The sequence below is a fragment of the Megalobrama amblycephala genome, linkage group LG12 (assembly GCF_018812025.1).
Source record: "Megalobrama amblycephala isolate DHTTF-2021 linkage group LG12, ASM1881202v1, whole genome shotgun sequence".
Taxonomy (NCBI): Eukaryota; Metazoa; Chordata; class Actinopteri; order Cypriniformes; family Xenocyprididae; genus Megalobrama; species Megalobrama amblycephala.
In genome coordinates this window covers 20,243,714-20,260,478 of record NC_063055.1, presented here as the reverse complement: position 1 = coordinate 20,260,478, position 16,765 = coordinate 20,243,714, and the positions used below count along the sequence as shown (strand labels likewise).

Below are 16,765 nucleotides of genomic sequence, written 5' to 3'. Positions count from 1 at the left end.
TCTCCGTGTCAGCTGCATTTTTGGGAATCATCTGATGCCCCAAGTGATGTCTTGTTAGGCACCTCACAGTTTGAGACACATAGGTGACATAATAACGTAAACAAAGGAAACTAATATGAGAAAACCGTAGTAGCAACAGTCAAACACACATACTGCACAATGTTTCAACCATGTTTCTTTCTTTAAAGAGCCACTTACTTCTTGTCCAGGTAACTTAAGATGGAAGATGTTACATTCCGTGGCACACAGTTGTCCGGTGCGAACAAAACAGTCACAAAATACACATAAACGCGTCAATGTCCATTTGTTTGTAGTCTTTTAGGTTCTTTCTTCGTTTTTTTCTCAGTTGCCAAAGTTTCCAGTCGTCGCAGTTAAAAAGTACTAGCTAGCGTTTATAAACCGGTTACCCTTTGAGAATTACGCGGAGCTCAAAAAAACTTTTCCATTTCCAGCTGCACTGTCATTTTCCAATATCATGAGGGGCAAATCCGTTAGTATTCCAGAGTCAGACGCGCTCACTCTCTGTACGAGTCCAGTCAAGTGTTTGCAGGTGTCGGCTGTGCTGTGTGCTGTACCTCGCCCTCTCTCCACTACCTCCCTATTAAAACCAGCCAGCCGTGTCAGTGTTAACCAGCTCCCTGCCAGCACTCAACTGCACGGAGCCCCCGCTGCCTGATTGAGGCGCTGAATGAGGGATTGTCATCCAGCTAATAAACCAGGCCTCTTAGTTAATCTTACAAAGAGGGAATCATTAATTATAAGATAGTACATGGAGTTCCCAATACCGAGTCCTATTAAGTTAGAATTATTACCCTTGGTGTCAGGTTGCATGGGTTATAATAAACCTCCTAGTCGGGTGAGGCCTCATATTTAATTCTCTCTGATGTGAAACAGAGCGGGTTTCTGTCAGCGGCTATGACATACTGGTGATAATAGTCTTATCTTCTAAGGGCAGATATGTTGAAATGAATAGAACTCAAAAAAGATTAACATTTACCCAGTCATTTGGGTCTAAAATTATGTCAAGATAAATTCTGTTGCTTCTACTGGTGCACTGTTTTGGAGTATTTTGAAAACATAACCTGACAGAATAAGCTGCATTATTGGTGGTTTTATTTCTTACTGTGAAAGTAATGTTGGTGTTTAATGTAGCTTTACATGAGCCTTATGGGCTGAACAGAAAAATATCAGCCTAAACAGCAGATGTGCATCTCACAGCGTAGTTGTGCTGATTTCTGCTGTGATTCAAGCAATTTGTCTGTCAACAATGAACGTGAAATTGCTGTGTGATGCACAATCTCGGCCGATCAAGAGATTTTTTTGTGTTTAATGTACATGTTGAGTGGATTTTACACCAATAAGATTGTATAGTGGTGGGACTACCCAGTGAAACTTCAGAAATAGAAACCAAGAAACCAACAAAATGTGTTGTGGTCGCAGATGTTTAGGACAAAAATGGGAGAGATTATCACTTCATCATATCACATCAGGTGTAAATTGTAACAGATACAATCAGGTGGGGTTTTGCTCTTGAAATGCTTATCTTCAAATTTTATTAGTTCCCATGATATCAAAATGTACAATTCTTCCCTTCCCTCTTCAAACGACATCTCTTCTCATGACGTGTTTACTGGCATGAGGGTGGGACAATTGGACACTCATATGAGATCACAGCAATAGCAAACCAATCAAGTCCCGATGAACAAAATCAAGTCTCACCCTAAATTTTTTTCTTGTTCCAGAAGCTGTTTCACTCAGATATACATCAGATATACAATAGGGAAGAAAAGATGATTGCAACTTCAGTTTCATGCTGACTTTAAAGGTAGAAAAATTTAGTCAATCTAGCACTTTTATTTGGAAATTTTAGACCATCTAACTTGTGCTATTTTAGTACTATTTATATACCAGTATTTATTAAAATTTTGCTTTTTTATTTTTATTTTATTTTTCATTTTAATTTTAGTTATGTGCCTTTATCATTTTTATTAGTGTATATATTTCTGTAATTCTAGTACTTCAACTTCAGCTTATTTGTTTCAGTTAGTTGCCAAGGTGAGATTTCTGATTTCCATTTCCATTTTTTTAGTTTAAGTTATACATCTAACATTTTTATTTTATTTTATTTTAGCTTTATTTCTATTACCGAAAACTAATAATAGTATTAGTTTTAGTGTACGCTTAGATGACAACAACGTACTTAAATCAAATTTTTTTCTTTGAGTTTTTCGCATATAGACGACAAAGCTCTCAAAACGATCCCGTTCACATGGATCCGCGAGAATGACTAAAAATGCTGTATTATGCAGGCCAGGCCTGTAGTTGGCGATGTCACTTTGTAAAGAAGCACTATGCGCCTATAGACTGAACGCAATACATATGTGCATGACGTAACCATTTTCACAAATTTGCATTTTTGTAGTTTACACAGAGACAATAATGGTATTCAAAACTTGCACTTTGACACCCATTTTCAAAAGTTTTAATTTTCAGGCCCCCAAAATGCCCCTTAGTTTCAGTTAATGATAACAGCAGTGCTTGTACTTTACTTTACTGGAAATATTTAGTCAATCTAGCACTTGTTAAGGGCTTTAAAAATAGCCTACCTGCCACCAGGAAAATATATATGTTGAGAGGGACTCATCCTCCTCAGTATTCCAAGTGGTCAATTAATGTTTCTCTCTCTCTCTCTAAATTTTTTTTTCTTTGGTCCCGCTCTTTATTGAATATTTGGTTAAATTCTTACCTGCATATCTGAATTACCCTTGATTCTGTAAGCACCGTCCCTCAGTGATTTTGCTACTCCCTGTATGTTGTTACAATATCCAATCACAATGGCTAACAGGTTTTTGGCACATCACATTTGAGGGGTAAGAGAGCTGAAAGAGCTGGCAGAGAGAGAAAGAGAGAGAAAGACACTGAGGGGGATATGACCCTGTACACAGACAGGGCAGTGTTGTCATTGTGCCCGGTGTATCCATGCAGGAATAGGGTAAAAAGCACTCTGGGAATTCCTGAGATTCCTGAAAGTCCAGCCTTGCTGGCCCACAACGAAAGGAGAAGGGTGACCAGGAAAAGGATTAAAGACAGCATTCACATCAGGGCATTCTCAAATTCCTCTCCTACGTGCATATGTGTGTGTCCGTGTGTGTCTGCCTTGTATGCTCCCAAAACAAACCCAATGTCTCTGTTTGGTCCTTTGTGTGGGGGTTACCCTGTTCTCCAATGGAGCCCAAGACCCTTCACCTCCCCAAGTCAGTCATAAGCCTACACGTCTCACACAGTCTATTCAATCCCTCACGCCTGTAGATGCTCACGATTTTACTGACAGGCCTGCTGCAGGGCTCCTCTACCTGCTGGGAGGATGAATCGATCGCTCTTGTTTGTCTTCACAAGGAGAAAATGATTTGGGACGGCCAGGGTATGCAGCTATCTGGGTGAAGGGGTTCAGAGAATGCAGGCAGTTGTGTGGAAATGAACTGGGAGGTCATATCAACAATGACACACACCGCAAGACGTTTTTAAGTCTTTTTGACAGGAAAAGAAGGTTGTAAACGTGGAGCAAATCTCAAAATTGTTTTTCACAATAGGTCATTTGGTTCTGGTTTGTTTCAAGTTATCAGACCAAATTGCTTTTGCATATTTGTTGCGCTTATAAAATGATTTTTAATTAAAATTTTAGGTATCTCTGATTTTGGAACTGTGAAAGTTCTTTCCTGTGAGAGTGAGATGTGTAGTCTTTGATTTAAAGGTGCCCTAGAACTTTTAAAAAAAAGATTTAATATAAGTCTAAGGTGTCCCCTGAATGTGTCTGTGAAGTTTCAGCTCAAAATACCCCATAGATGTTTTTAAATTCATTTTTTTAACTGCCTATTTTGGGGCATCATTCTAAATGAGCGATTCAGGGCTACTGGCCCTTTAATTCTCGTGCTCCATGCCCACGGAGCTCGCGCTTGCCTTGAACAGTGCATAAACAAAGTTTGCACAGCTAATATAACCCTCAAATGGATCTTTACAAGGTGTTTGTCATGCATGCGGCATGCACGCGTCGGATTATGTGAGTATTGTATACTGTTATATTGTTTACATTTGATTCTGAATGAATTTGAGGCTGTGCTCCGTGGCTAACGGCTAATGCTACACTGTTGGAGAGATTTATAAAGAATGAAGTTGTGTTTATGAATTATACAGACTGCAAGTGTTTAAAAATGAAAATAGTGACGGCTCTTGTCTCCGTGGATACAGTAAGAAACGATGGTAACTTTAACCACATTTAACAGTACATTAGCAACATGCTAACGAAACATTTAGAAAGACAATTCACAAATATCACTAAAAATATCATGTTATCATGAATCATGTCAGTTATTATTGCTCCATCTGCCATTTTTTGCTATTGTCCTTGCTTGCTTACCTAGTCTGTTGATTCAGCTCTGCACAGATCCAGACGTTCTGCCCTTGTCTAATGCCTTTCATAATGTTGGGAACATGGGCTGGCATATGCAAATATTGGGGGCGTACATATTAATGATCCCGACTGTTACGTAACAGTCGGTGTTATGTTGAGATTCGCCTGTTCTTCGGAGGTCTTTTAAACAAATGAGATTTATATAAGAAGGAGGAAACAATGGAGTTTGAGACTCACTATATGTCATTTCCATGTCCTGAACTCTTGTTATTTGACTATGCTAAGATAAATTCAATTTTTCATTCGAGGGCACCTTTAAGACCGCTACTCATTAACTAACCATGACTTGTATTACCTTACCTAGACTTACATTATTACCATATGGACTTTTTGACAGAGAATTGGGTCCCACTGATGAGTTTGGAGACTCTCAAGTTTTTTCTCCAAAACCTCATCACTGACAGTCTCTTGAATCTTGAATCATAATATGCCAAAAGTTACATATACATTAACTAGATATGTAATGGTCCAGGCGATTGGAGTTTACAAGCTGATGATCAAATGAAAGAAACGCATAATTTTCGAACAGGTGCGTACGCATGTAAATGGTTCTAATCATGAATCCGGATTATTCTAATTTAGGGAAAGTGACAGCTATAGTAATTTACATAAAACACACCCATGAAACACACCCACACCCAATCATGTCCCTATAAGGGTTTCCTACAGCCTCATCTTTCTCTCTCTCTCTCTTGCTCATTTGAGCTCTCTCATTTGTGCACACTCTTGCCTGAGAGCATATGCAGAAAGATCTTCTAGTAAAGAAAAGAATGTAATTGTAAAAACCCATTAAAACACAAACAGCTTTTGAATAGGCCTAGACTATGCGTGATCATCTTTCAGTTCTCTCATTTGCCAGTTGCCCAAGCACCTATGCAGGCGGCATTTTGTAATGCTATTTTCATGAAAATTTTGTTTCTCAAAAATAATTCATATTCAATATAATAATTCTTTGAATCTTTCGTTCCATTTCTAAAAATGTTTATTTTAAAAATTGGCTTAACAATTTATTTATTTCAAAGGCTATCTACATGTATGTGATTTTTGCCCACATGTGGTTTCAGTTTCAAAATTTTATTTTAAATTTATAATACATTTAGCATGAACATATTGATGAATCATGAATTAAACCTATATATATGTGTATATATATATATATATATATATATATTTTTTTTTTTTTTTTTTTTTTTTTTTTTTTTTTTTTTTGCACACAGATTGTAGTGAATGACAACTATTGTTTGAGTCATGACTCTGTCGGGTGCTTCTGTTTGCTTTGGTGTTGAACAGGATGAGAGAGTATCAGTAAAGGGTGAAGTGTAGTTTCCCACCCAGGGCACTGTCAGTAGGATATCCTCTGACCACCCAATCTGATGTAGCTGACAGTCACATTCAACTGATGCATGTGGAAAACACCTACATGCTTCCTCTACAAGAGGAAGTTATTATAACTAACTAGGTACAGCATGCACACAGGATCTTTTTTTGTATGTTTTTAGTACATATTTTGGTTGTCTTTATATTTAAAAGTCCCCAAAATACATACAAAGTATGATGGATTGGTTTTATACATGTAATAATTATCTTTTTCTCTCCCTTTTCCTCCAAAGAGAGTTTGTGATGATTATATTGTTAGAGACTTACTCTAATCTAGTGCCCGGTTTGCTCATGAGACTTACGTATTCGTTCTGAACTTTTCCAGTGGTTTTTCCAGCATCATTGCTTTGCTTTGGCAGCTATACCATGGAAATATATCCCTATCCAAAACCTGCAAGGAAGAGCATGGCAGGATCCAGTGTTTACAAGAATATTTTGTCCTGTCATCACTGTTGTGTACTACAGTCACAAATGCATATAATATTTTACAATCAGAATGTGTTATTTTGACTTCACTTGGCTTTGAAAAAAGCATTTTGAAGGTTCCCAAAACACAATCATACAAACAATACCACTGAGAATGTGTGAGCTTCACAATATATTACTCTCAAACTCTGTTATTTAGTTTTGCTGTTAGGTTTTCTCTAAAATAGAATTATTTAGTGAATTAAAGGAACTCCATATTCTGTATCTTTGGATATGCATCATGCATGACCCACAGAGTTTTGCAAGGGTCAGTTTTCTCCAACGGATATGAACAATTTCCCATATCAGACAACAGGAGAACAGAGAACAGGAAAAAGGTCAGACAGAGAGTCAACAAGACCCACCTGTAACTGTCAGCTTTTCCCAGAAGAAGCCTCTTTCAGTTCTCTCTCTGACCAATGAGAGCCTCTGATTATGTCAGTGAGATCCATAGTGAGAAATTCTGGTTCTGCTGAGATCACCAAGAGTCAAAGATAAAGATCACAACCCCTCAGAGAGAGGAACATGTGAAATCAGTCTCTAGATTCAGACAGTTACCCAAAGAATCAACTATTTGACAGGGGAAAAAAAAAAAACTAAAAATGTAAACATCTGAAGTTAACGTCCTTGGTGAGGAAAAAGTAAAAAAAAAAAAAAAAAAACTTACACTCTTTTCCAACAACATCATGGAAACTCTTTTTATTTGATTAAAAGGCAAATATAAAAAAGTGGTTGAACTCTCCTGCAACAAGAATGTGAGAGATATGAGTTTCTGTTTCTAATAAAACCCCAACTTCTGATAATGCATAACGAAGGCCTTAGTCCAAACCAATACCTTATATCTAATTTAGCATAATTTTGGAGGAGCGATGTGTCAGACACTTTCAATTCTGTTGAACATTATCTGCATGTGTCATACTGATTTCATAAGTCTCCTACACCAGAGCACTGTGTAAAGACATTTAAGATATGGGAAATCATACTGTTTATTTTACTAAGAAAAGCATGAAAGAAAAAAGAAAAAAATTGAATGGAAACTTACATTAATTTTGTCTTCTAGATAAAATTGGGTTAAAGTCAGTAAATAAAAATCTTTCCTCAGCCATTTATCCAGTTAGTGAAAGTAGCTCAACTACGTCAGAAATCTAACGTGCACGTTTTTTGTAACCGCACGTACTTTGTACGCCCAGGTTGCACATGCGCCTTTAATTGTTTTTGTAGTAATTTGTTTATCCACAAGGTGGAAACCGTACCTGGGGGCGTTGATTCACAAGGTAGTCAAAGAAAAACTGCATAAACATAACAGACCGGAACGCATGCAAGCTACAGCAATGATGGAGGCCTACAGGCATCGAACGCCTGTGTACGCACACAAGTCAAATGAAGTATGCTTGCAAGGCTGTGAGTTCGACTGTGCGCGTACATTAGCGCACATGTAAAAAAAATTAAGTATACCCAGGGCTTGAGTTTAACAGACCTGTCACTCAGTACGCATCTGCTGTAACAGGGAATTAGCTTCTTTCAAGTAACTAAGATCATCATCAAGTAGCAAGAAAGAGAGAAATAAAGTTTTAAGGATTAGCATTTAGCATTTGAATGGGTGAGAAATCATTAAGTAAGTCTGACTGTGTACATCTAGTAAGTATAGCCTAAAATGGTAAACTTGTCACAAGAATGTCAGTGTGGAAAACCACAAAAATGATAGTGATCTCAGTAATTGGAACATCTTCCCACCTGTTTTAGCACTGATGGAGGATTGAAGTTATTTATAAATGTATGTTTTCAAGCTGATTTACACAAAGTCAGACTGGCGCTGAACCAGACAGATAATAAAGGATACACACAACTGCAAAGAGTTTTTTGTCTGCAAGAAAGGGATTGTGTCTTGTTTTAGAAAAACATCTAAAAGGATTTTCTCTGCCTCTGTTATCTTTCCATGATGTTAATCTTCTCAGTATGAAAAGGCATCCCGATACAAAAGCTCAAAGCAACGGTATCAGCTTCTGTTCTTAGCAGAACTGAGGTCTCAATAAATCTAGACGCAATTTATTTTAATCAATAATAAATGATCAACAATTTAAGTAATATTAATTTAATTTATATGTCTATTTTTATTTATTTATTTTTTAAGATCCAAAAAAATGTTTTTAGTTTTTTTTTTTTTTTTCATAAAAAAATACTTAGAAAGGAAGCTCTAGAATTGACAGTGGTATACAGTCAGAATACTCTCTCTCTCTCTCTATGGTAAATTTCACTGGAGTTTCTGTGGCTTTCTTTGTTATCTAGGTTTAAAACCCTGTGTTTTTCTCTTTCACGCTCTCCTCGCTGACTTCTCAGAGAGGATTTCTGGGGAACGAGGGGCTTTTGACAACCAACCATAGGGATGCTCTAACTCTTTCTCTCTCCCTCTACCTCTCTCCGTAGTCCCGTTTGAATGGTGGGACGGGAAGAGGATTGGGGGGGATGGGTGAATGGGGGGCAGGGGGTGGACTATAGGCTCTATTTTTCCATGGACTCCATCCATCTCAACCGCATATTTCTGTCAAGTCCTGGGAGATGAGGCTAATTATCCTGCTATTCATCTTCGCTCTCTTCATCCTAATCTCTCCATCCCTCCCTCCCACTCTCCTTGCACTTCGCTGTATGTGCATACATGTATATGTGTGTGTGTTCCCACATTTCGCCATGTGTCCCTGAGCATGAATGTGTGTTTTCATGCATGCAAGATTGTTTATACGGAAGCTGTTCGTAGCATGATCTCTGCTTTACAACGCTGTCTCATTTAAAGTCCCATAAACAGAAACACCAGTCTGCCGGAGTCAAACCCATTGGAAATCCCTGGACCAGAATTAAGCATGACATGTCTGCGCCTGTGTTCACATCACCAATCTAACAGGCTTCAAATCCCCTTTTCATTCTGCTTTCTCTGTGTTTGTGCGTGCATACGCATTCGATTACCAGCAGCAGATTGGTTTGCTCTGTATAATCCAGGTCGTCTATTATAAAGTCAAAACAAACAGGTGAGATTGGTCCGTACAGATTTCCAAGTTCATATTTGTCATCTTTCTAGAATCTACTCACATCTCCAGACATTTCTTCCCAGGTAATTAGATCACAACACTTAAAAAAGAAAAGATGGAGATAAGATTCCCTCTCTCTCGCTCCCCTCTCCCATAATGGTTTCTTTCTCCCCCAGAGCTATTTGACTACTGTATCACAACTTGAAAGTTGTGGAAAGTCCTGAGCTGTCAGGAGGCATCAGAGAGCTGCGGTGCCCTGCGGTGAGACCGTCTCTCTGCGCTGCTAAGATGGAGGCCAGCGCCCTTTCATCCTCTCCTGCAGAAAGACGCTCTTTCATTCTCTCAAAGGTAACACGTCTAACAACATCAAGGTGAGAGAGATTGCAGATGCAGCACAGGAAATTCTGCTGTGCAGCTGGGATGCTGGAAGGAACAAAGAGATAGTGAGAAAATATCAAACACGTGGGGGATTGGTGTAATGAATTTAGATGGTCTATTTAGATACCAACATCTTGGTGTGAAAAGCCCAGTTTGAAGTTTCACAAACTTGAATGAATGACCAGGGCCTTTCCTGATGAGAAATTAATGAGGTCTAGCAGAGTCTATTAAAATGTGTCTCTCTGCTAAATATGATTTTCCTCTTTCAAGGTCATACAAGTAGCAGCAATTTAGATAACCGTGTACTCATGTAATTAAGCTTCGTAATGTGTAGACAAAGCTCAAACCCCACAGACAGACAAATCAGTGACTGACTGTAGCCTAACTGTATTAAACATGGGCCAGGAAATGTTCTTCAGATCTTCAGCAGATTGAAGACCATTTGGGATTTGGGTACAGTAAATTGAATTGAACTTAATGGAGCTGGGTATATTGAGAAAACACATTGAGAAACACGTTCACTGTGTCAATTAGTCTGAAAAATGGGGGTTCTTGCATTTTGAATAGATTAATATTCAGGATGGACTCCTTAGGCATTAAAATACCTCTGAAAAATGTAATTACAGAGAACCTGTTGTAATGATGGGTCAACAGAGTGTGGATCCATTTGCAGCTTTATTAAACAGCAAAAGTACAGACAAGGGCAAGGCAGTACCGTAAACAGAGACAGGCAATGGTCGAGGCTGGCAGCAGAGAATCAGAATCGGGTCACAGGCAAGGATCAGGACAGGCGGCAGACAAACACAGTTCAGAATACAGGCACGGGTCAGGGCAGGCGGCAGAGGTTCAGAGGTAATAAACAGTCCGGGTAACAAGAAGATATCAGTCCACAGAATAACGCTCAGAATTGATCACATTGGCAAATCCAGACTTCACAATGTGAGTGAGTGTATGTGTGTCTTAAATAGTGTGTGTATGATGCAGTGCAGGTGTGTGTGCAATCAGTCCCAGGAATGAGGGCCTATGGGAAATGGAGTCCGAATGGTAGCGAATCAGTATTCCGGCGATGGCTCCCTCCGGCGGTCCGGAGGATGAACCGCGGGAGCCACATTCATGACACTTGTCATGTATTGTTGTATAACAATACTCAGAGACATGGGCTACTATAGTGGACACTTTACTATCCCATAAAGAATTTATGAATAGCAAATAATTGACACAACTGACACTGATAATGACAACATGGCCAGTGTATGTCTGGATTACATTCATATTACACACATTCATACTATATAGAGCATACATTTTTAGTGGTCGTACTTATTCATAATAATTACCTACTCAAGAGTAAGCGATTTTGCATGCAGCTATAGTCCATATATATATATATATATATATATATATATATATATATATATATATATATATATATATATATATATATATATACTTCTTAAATATGGGCACTTTTATGTTCAGAAGTTTTTTTTTTTAAAAGCTTGTAAGTTTCAATTTATATATAAAAGGTCACATTAAAGCTGTTTTTTATGCCTTTATCATTTATTGATGCTACTTTTCAAATGACTTTTATTTAGAGATTTCATTGTTTTGCCCTTATCTGAGACTAAGACTATCCCTACTTCATAAAAAGTAAAAAGAAATTACATTTTAAAAACTATGATAATCTAAAAAGAGTGACATAAACATAAACCTTTTCAATATTTATGTGTGAAATTGATTTATTAGTGAAGAGTATTCTTGGGATTAATTATGAGACGTATGATATGTGTGGCGAGAGCTGTGAGAACGGAGCTAGGCTGGTGACGTGAGTGCTAATGAGCAGCACCTGCGTGCCACAATATGTTAATAAAGAGAAAAAATAGGCCTGAATATCAAAATAACTGAAATAAAGTAATTTCCAATAAGATGTAATTTTATCAAATTATACAAAATGAATGTGAAAATACTTAATTGTGTTTATTAGGATATATAAAATGTATGCTAACTGTTAAAGGGTTAGTTTACCCCAAAATGAAAATTATGTCTTTAATTACTCACCCTCATGCCGTTCCAAACTCGTAAGACTTTCGTTCATCTTCAGATTGAGGATGAAGATCACAAATGAAAATCTTTTTGATTAAATTTGACAGATGTCTGTCTTTCCATTGACTGCCATTGACACAAGCAGAAGCTCGAACATGAATAACACACAAGAATAAACCTCTTCCGGAAGCTCAATCGCGCTGCGTAACCAATGAGGTTCATTCTCGTGTGTTTGAGTTTCCGGAAGAGGTTTCTGAAGATGAACGAAAGTCTTATGAGTTTGGAACGACATGAGGGTGAGTAATTAATGACAGAATTTTAATTTTGGGGTGAACTAAACCTTTGCAAGGCAAACATTTCAGCAGTTTTATTACATTTCCATGCTATTAAAACCATATAGAATGACAGAATTCTCTTGTGATGAATGTATATAGACTCTCAGACATTGCTGGTGAACAAATTTACAAAGTGGTGGACAAGTGTGAAAGTGTGTTTATGAAATTTCTTTTCTGAAAGTCCACAAGATTTCAATGCTAAGTGAGTAAACATGCGCATATGTGTAGGTGTGGGTGTGTTGTTAGCAAATAGCATTTTTAGGAAGATGAATAGAAAGACAGGCTGAGAGTGTAGCATGGCCTTTAGCCTCATAATCCTACTTACAATGCAAAGAGAGCCCTGAACTTACCAGAAAAACACTGCTTGTCTGCCCGCCTCCTGCTGAGACCAGAGAATATGGACGCTTGATGGTTGGTACGTCAGCACGTGGGGCCCACACCAGTACAAACTCCGTCACACTTGAGTACAAAGACACAGTAAAGGGGAAATTAAAGGATTAGTCCACTTTTAAATACACTTTTCCTGATAAATTTATTCACCCCCATGTCATCCAAGATGTTCATGTCTTTCTTTCGTCAGTCGAAAAGAAATGAAGGTTTTTGAGGAAAACATTCCAGGATTTTTCTCCTTACAGTGGATTTCAATGGCTACCAACAGATTGAAGGTCAAAATTACAGTTTCAGTGCAGCTTCAAGGGCTTTAAACGATACTAGATGAGTAATAAGGGTCTTATCTAGCGAATCGATCGGTAATTTTCGAAAAAAATACAACTGTTTATGCTTTATAAACAAAATGAATGTACTTTCCGCTTCCGCATTCTTCATAACGCTTACGCTGAATGTCCTACGCCTTCCCTATTCAAGTTACGAAAAAAAACGAAACTGGCGCCGCGTTCGTTCCGTAAGTAGAATAGGGAAGGCGTAGAACATTCAGCGTAAGCGTTTTGAAGAATGCGGAAGCGGAAAGTACGTTCAGTGCGATATTTTGTTTATAAAGCATAAACAGTTGTATTTTTTTCGAAAATGACCGATCGATTCGCTAGATAAGACCCTTATTACTCATCTGGTATCGTTTAAAGCCCTTGAAGCTGCACTGAAACTGTAATTTTGACCTTCAATCTGTTGGTAGCCATTGAAATCCACTGTAAGGAGAAAAAATCCTGGAATGTTTTCCTCAAAAACCTTCATTTCTTTTCGACTGACGAAAGAAAGACATGAACATCTTGGATGACATGGGGGTGAGTAGATTTATCAGGAAAAGTGTATTTAAAAGTGGACTAATCCTTTAACAAATATCTTTAGGATACATCTGTTTTTCAAAACCCCAATAAGCTGGAACATTTTGCCATCGCTTTTTAATCACAAATCAGTTCTGTTACCAAAAAGCTGAAAAATCGTTTAAGGGAATGTTAGGAATTAACGCCTCTGAGATGATTTTCAATGCAATTTTCACCCAACAATCCAGAATAATGAAGTTTTATAGTGCAGCTGCTTGCATCAGGTTGTACAGGTACCGAGTGATTTATGGCTCTTCTCTGTGATGTGGTTTAGTTGAAGGGGTGTCATTTATGCTATTCCTTATCTCTGTCCCGGCCTGTCAAACATACCAGCCTGCTGGCTCCGTGTCGAGCGTTTGCATGTCTCAGAGATGGGAAGTTGTCAGGGAGTGACGAGACAGAGGTGAAACAAAATCTACAAGCCCAATTCTCGGTTGAGTCTGTCTTTGTTGTCAAAGACTGACGGCTAATGAAGTGTGAGATATTTACCTTTGTTCTTTCTGAGTAAATGAAATAGTTTCTCTTGTGCAGTGCTTTCTGTTCACTACCATTTCATGATATGTTTAACCACAAAACACCATTTTTCATCTGCTCATAAAGCTATATCTTCATTCATGTATGCATGTGAATTAAATTAGGCGTCTGCGCTCCAATGCAATACTTCAACACTAAAATTACAGAGGTTATTCATAATCATAACATTTAAATCTGGAAAAAATCTCGGCGATGACACACTTTAAACCAAAACACACTTAGTTTATGTAAAAAGCTATGATTATTACTATCTCACCTGGAAAAACGCTAAAAAAGGACACTTTCCATTAATGCTGAATGTTTTCTCTGGCTGTAAAACTCTACAGAAAGTCCCTAAAGGACATACCATCTTCTGTTTCCGCTGCATATCTACGAAAGGTTCTGGTAATGAAAACAGCAGTCGTATAACACATAGATGTAGGGGCTGAGACACCTGTTTGGTGCTGGAAGTCAACAGGGGAGGAAGAGCAGGTAATAAGCACCTGACACAGAGAGAGGCAGCTGTCAGAAACAGTGAGGCTGTCCAGAGGCCGGTATAATGAGGTGTGTTCTGAAGGAAGTGCTCCAAGTGTAATTAGGGTCCAGCTAACTCTGTAGCCAGCGGCTGTCAACTGCCTATATTTCATCATAATAAATCTGCAGGACTCAAGGCCATGGAAACAAGAAGAAAAAAATAGTGTTTGAAATATGTTGTCAGATCAGTGCTGAACCAATAAAATTATCAGCGGGGATGAGGAGACTCACTGAGACAGCTGGAAAATGTGAGCAATAAAAGAGTGTAAGATATTTTAGCTTAGGCAAACACAACAACAGAGCATTTTAGAACCTAACATTTTAATGTAAAAAAAAAAAACAAGCACTAGAAATTGAAAGAACATAAATTATATGGTATTTAATGATTTGTAGATTACATTTCATCGATTACACTTTTATAAAACATTTGTAATTGTTGTACCTGTTTGCATTTACGCGGCTTTGGCCTAAAGGTGTCACCGGAGCGCATTGTTTCAAGCGCTTCGATTTCGAAAAGCATTAGGTGTGGTTGACTTGAAGAGACGCTGCCCAGACTGATACTTGTATGACATCAAAGTACCGTAAGAGCGATTTGAAAGCATACGAAGCGTCTGCTCTCTAATTGCTCTCGTGGTACTTTGATGTCTGAACAGCTTCAAGACCTCAGCTGCATCCGAAATTGCATACTCTTGTGTAGGTGCTTACTTATTTACATCCACTAAAAAAGAATGTTCTATATAGTATGAATGTAATCCAGATTTACTACATTCACCATGTTGTCATGTGACCTACCAGCGTCAGTTGCGTCGCCTCACTACCCTACACAAATCCTCTCCTGTGGCCTCATGGGATAGTAAAGTGTCCAGTATGCACACTTCAGAATCACACCAGGAATAGTACGTCATCCAGATACTTTTTGCCTACTTTTTAAGAGTACTGTGAATTCGTATATATACTTCTTGTTACTGTTTCACCTATTATATAGTAGGGAAGTATGTGATTTTGCATGCAGCCCTAGTGTTTCTCCCATCTCCCATGATTTGTCTGGGTGGACCCATTTGTTCATGACACCGGCCCTACTTTCATCTCTTTCGTTCACTTTCAAATTAAAATTTCCTGATAATTTACTCACCCCCATGTCATCCAAAACGTTCATGTCTTTCTTTCTTCAGTCAAAAAGAAATTAATTTTTGATGAAAACATTCCAGGATTTTTCTCCATATAGTGGACTTCAATGGAGCCCAAACGGTTGAAGGTCAAAATTACAGTTTACAGTGATCCCAGATGAGAAATAAGGGTCTTATCTAGAGAAACCCTTGCTTATTTTCTCTCTTTTTTTTTTTAAATTTTATACATTTTAACCATAAATGCCCATCTTGAACTAGCTCTCTTCTTCTTCTCTATTTGAATTCCAGCAGTGTAGACACTGTTAAGTGTTTTACTGCCCTCCACAGGTCAAAGTTTGAACTAAATTGTCATATACAAAATGCTAGTGCAAGTACATTACAGTTAGTTCAAACTTTAACCTGTGGAGGGCAGTAATACACTTAGCAGTGTCTACACTGCCGGAATTCAAATAGAGAAGAAGAAGAGAGCTAGTTCAAGATGAGCATTTATTGTTAAAACTTATATAATTGTGGGTTGTTTTTTTTTTAAGAAAATGAGCGATGGACCCTTATTCCTCGTCTGGGATCGTGTAGAACGTTTTGAAGCTGCAATGAAACTGTAATTTTGACCTTCAACCGTTTGGACGCCATTGAAGTCCACTATGGAGAAAAATCCTGAAATGTTTAAATTAAAAACCTTAATTTCTTTTCGACTGAAGAAAGAAAGACATAAACATCTTGGATGACATGGGAGTGAGTAAATTATCAGGAAATTTTAATTTGAAAGTGAACTAATCCTTTAATGGATGCTTCTCAAATGGAAGGCTGCATCCTAGTGAGGGTGTGTCCTTCTAGTCCAGTCCTTCGGAAGCTTGTAGGCTAGAGTCCTCAGCATTAAATACTAGAATGAGGAATGTGTGCAAAGCACTCTGGGTGATTTAAGGATACGAAGGATACTCTTGATGCATCCTTCAAAATGAGCTGAATGAGGGATGTGAAAAGAAGGCAGCTTTCCAAGGATACTTCAAATTGAGACGGTCTTCAGCTGCATGTGCGATATGCAGTCTTACTAGGACGCAGCCTTCCTTTTGAGAAGCACCCATTGTTGTTTCATACAAACGTAGGCTTACCTGGTGGCTGGCACCACCTTGCGTTCCAGTCACCAGTTGTAGTGAAACTGAACTCAGAGAACTTCCATTTTTATTTTACTGTAATACTGTTGCACAGCCGTTAAATATGTATGCTGTAG

At 38.1% G+C, this 16,765-nt stretch overlaps 1 protein-coding gene across 2 annotated transcripts in view; it reads right to left on the bottom strand.

Annotated features, from left to right (window-relative positions):
- The window catches only part of sema3gb (sema domain, immunoglobulin domain (Ig), short basic domain, secreted, (semaphorin) 3Gb), a 42,547-nt gene extending 41,862 nt beyond the window's left edge, over positions 1–685 (bottom strand). The window contains exon 1 of one of the 2 annotated variants that reach the window (XM_048209537.1): positions 199–685. The gene's annotated coding sequence lies outside the window, so the exon portion shown is untranslated. The remainder of the gene's footprint in view (positions 1–198) is intronic. The other variant, XM_048209536.1, reaches the window with a different exon arrangement.
- Positions 686–16,765: the final 16,080 nt, after the last annotated feature.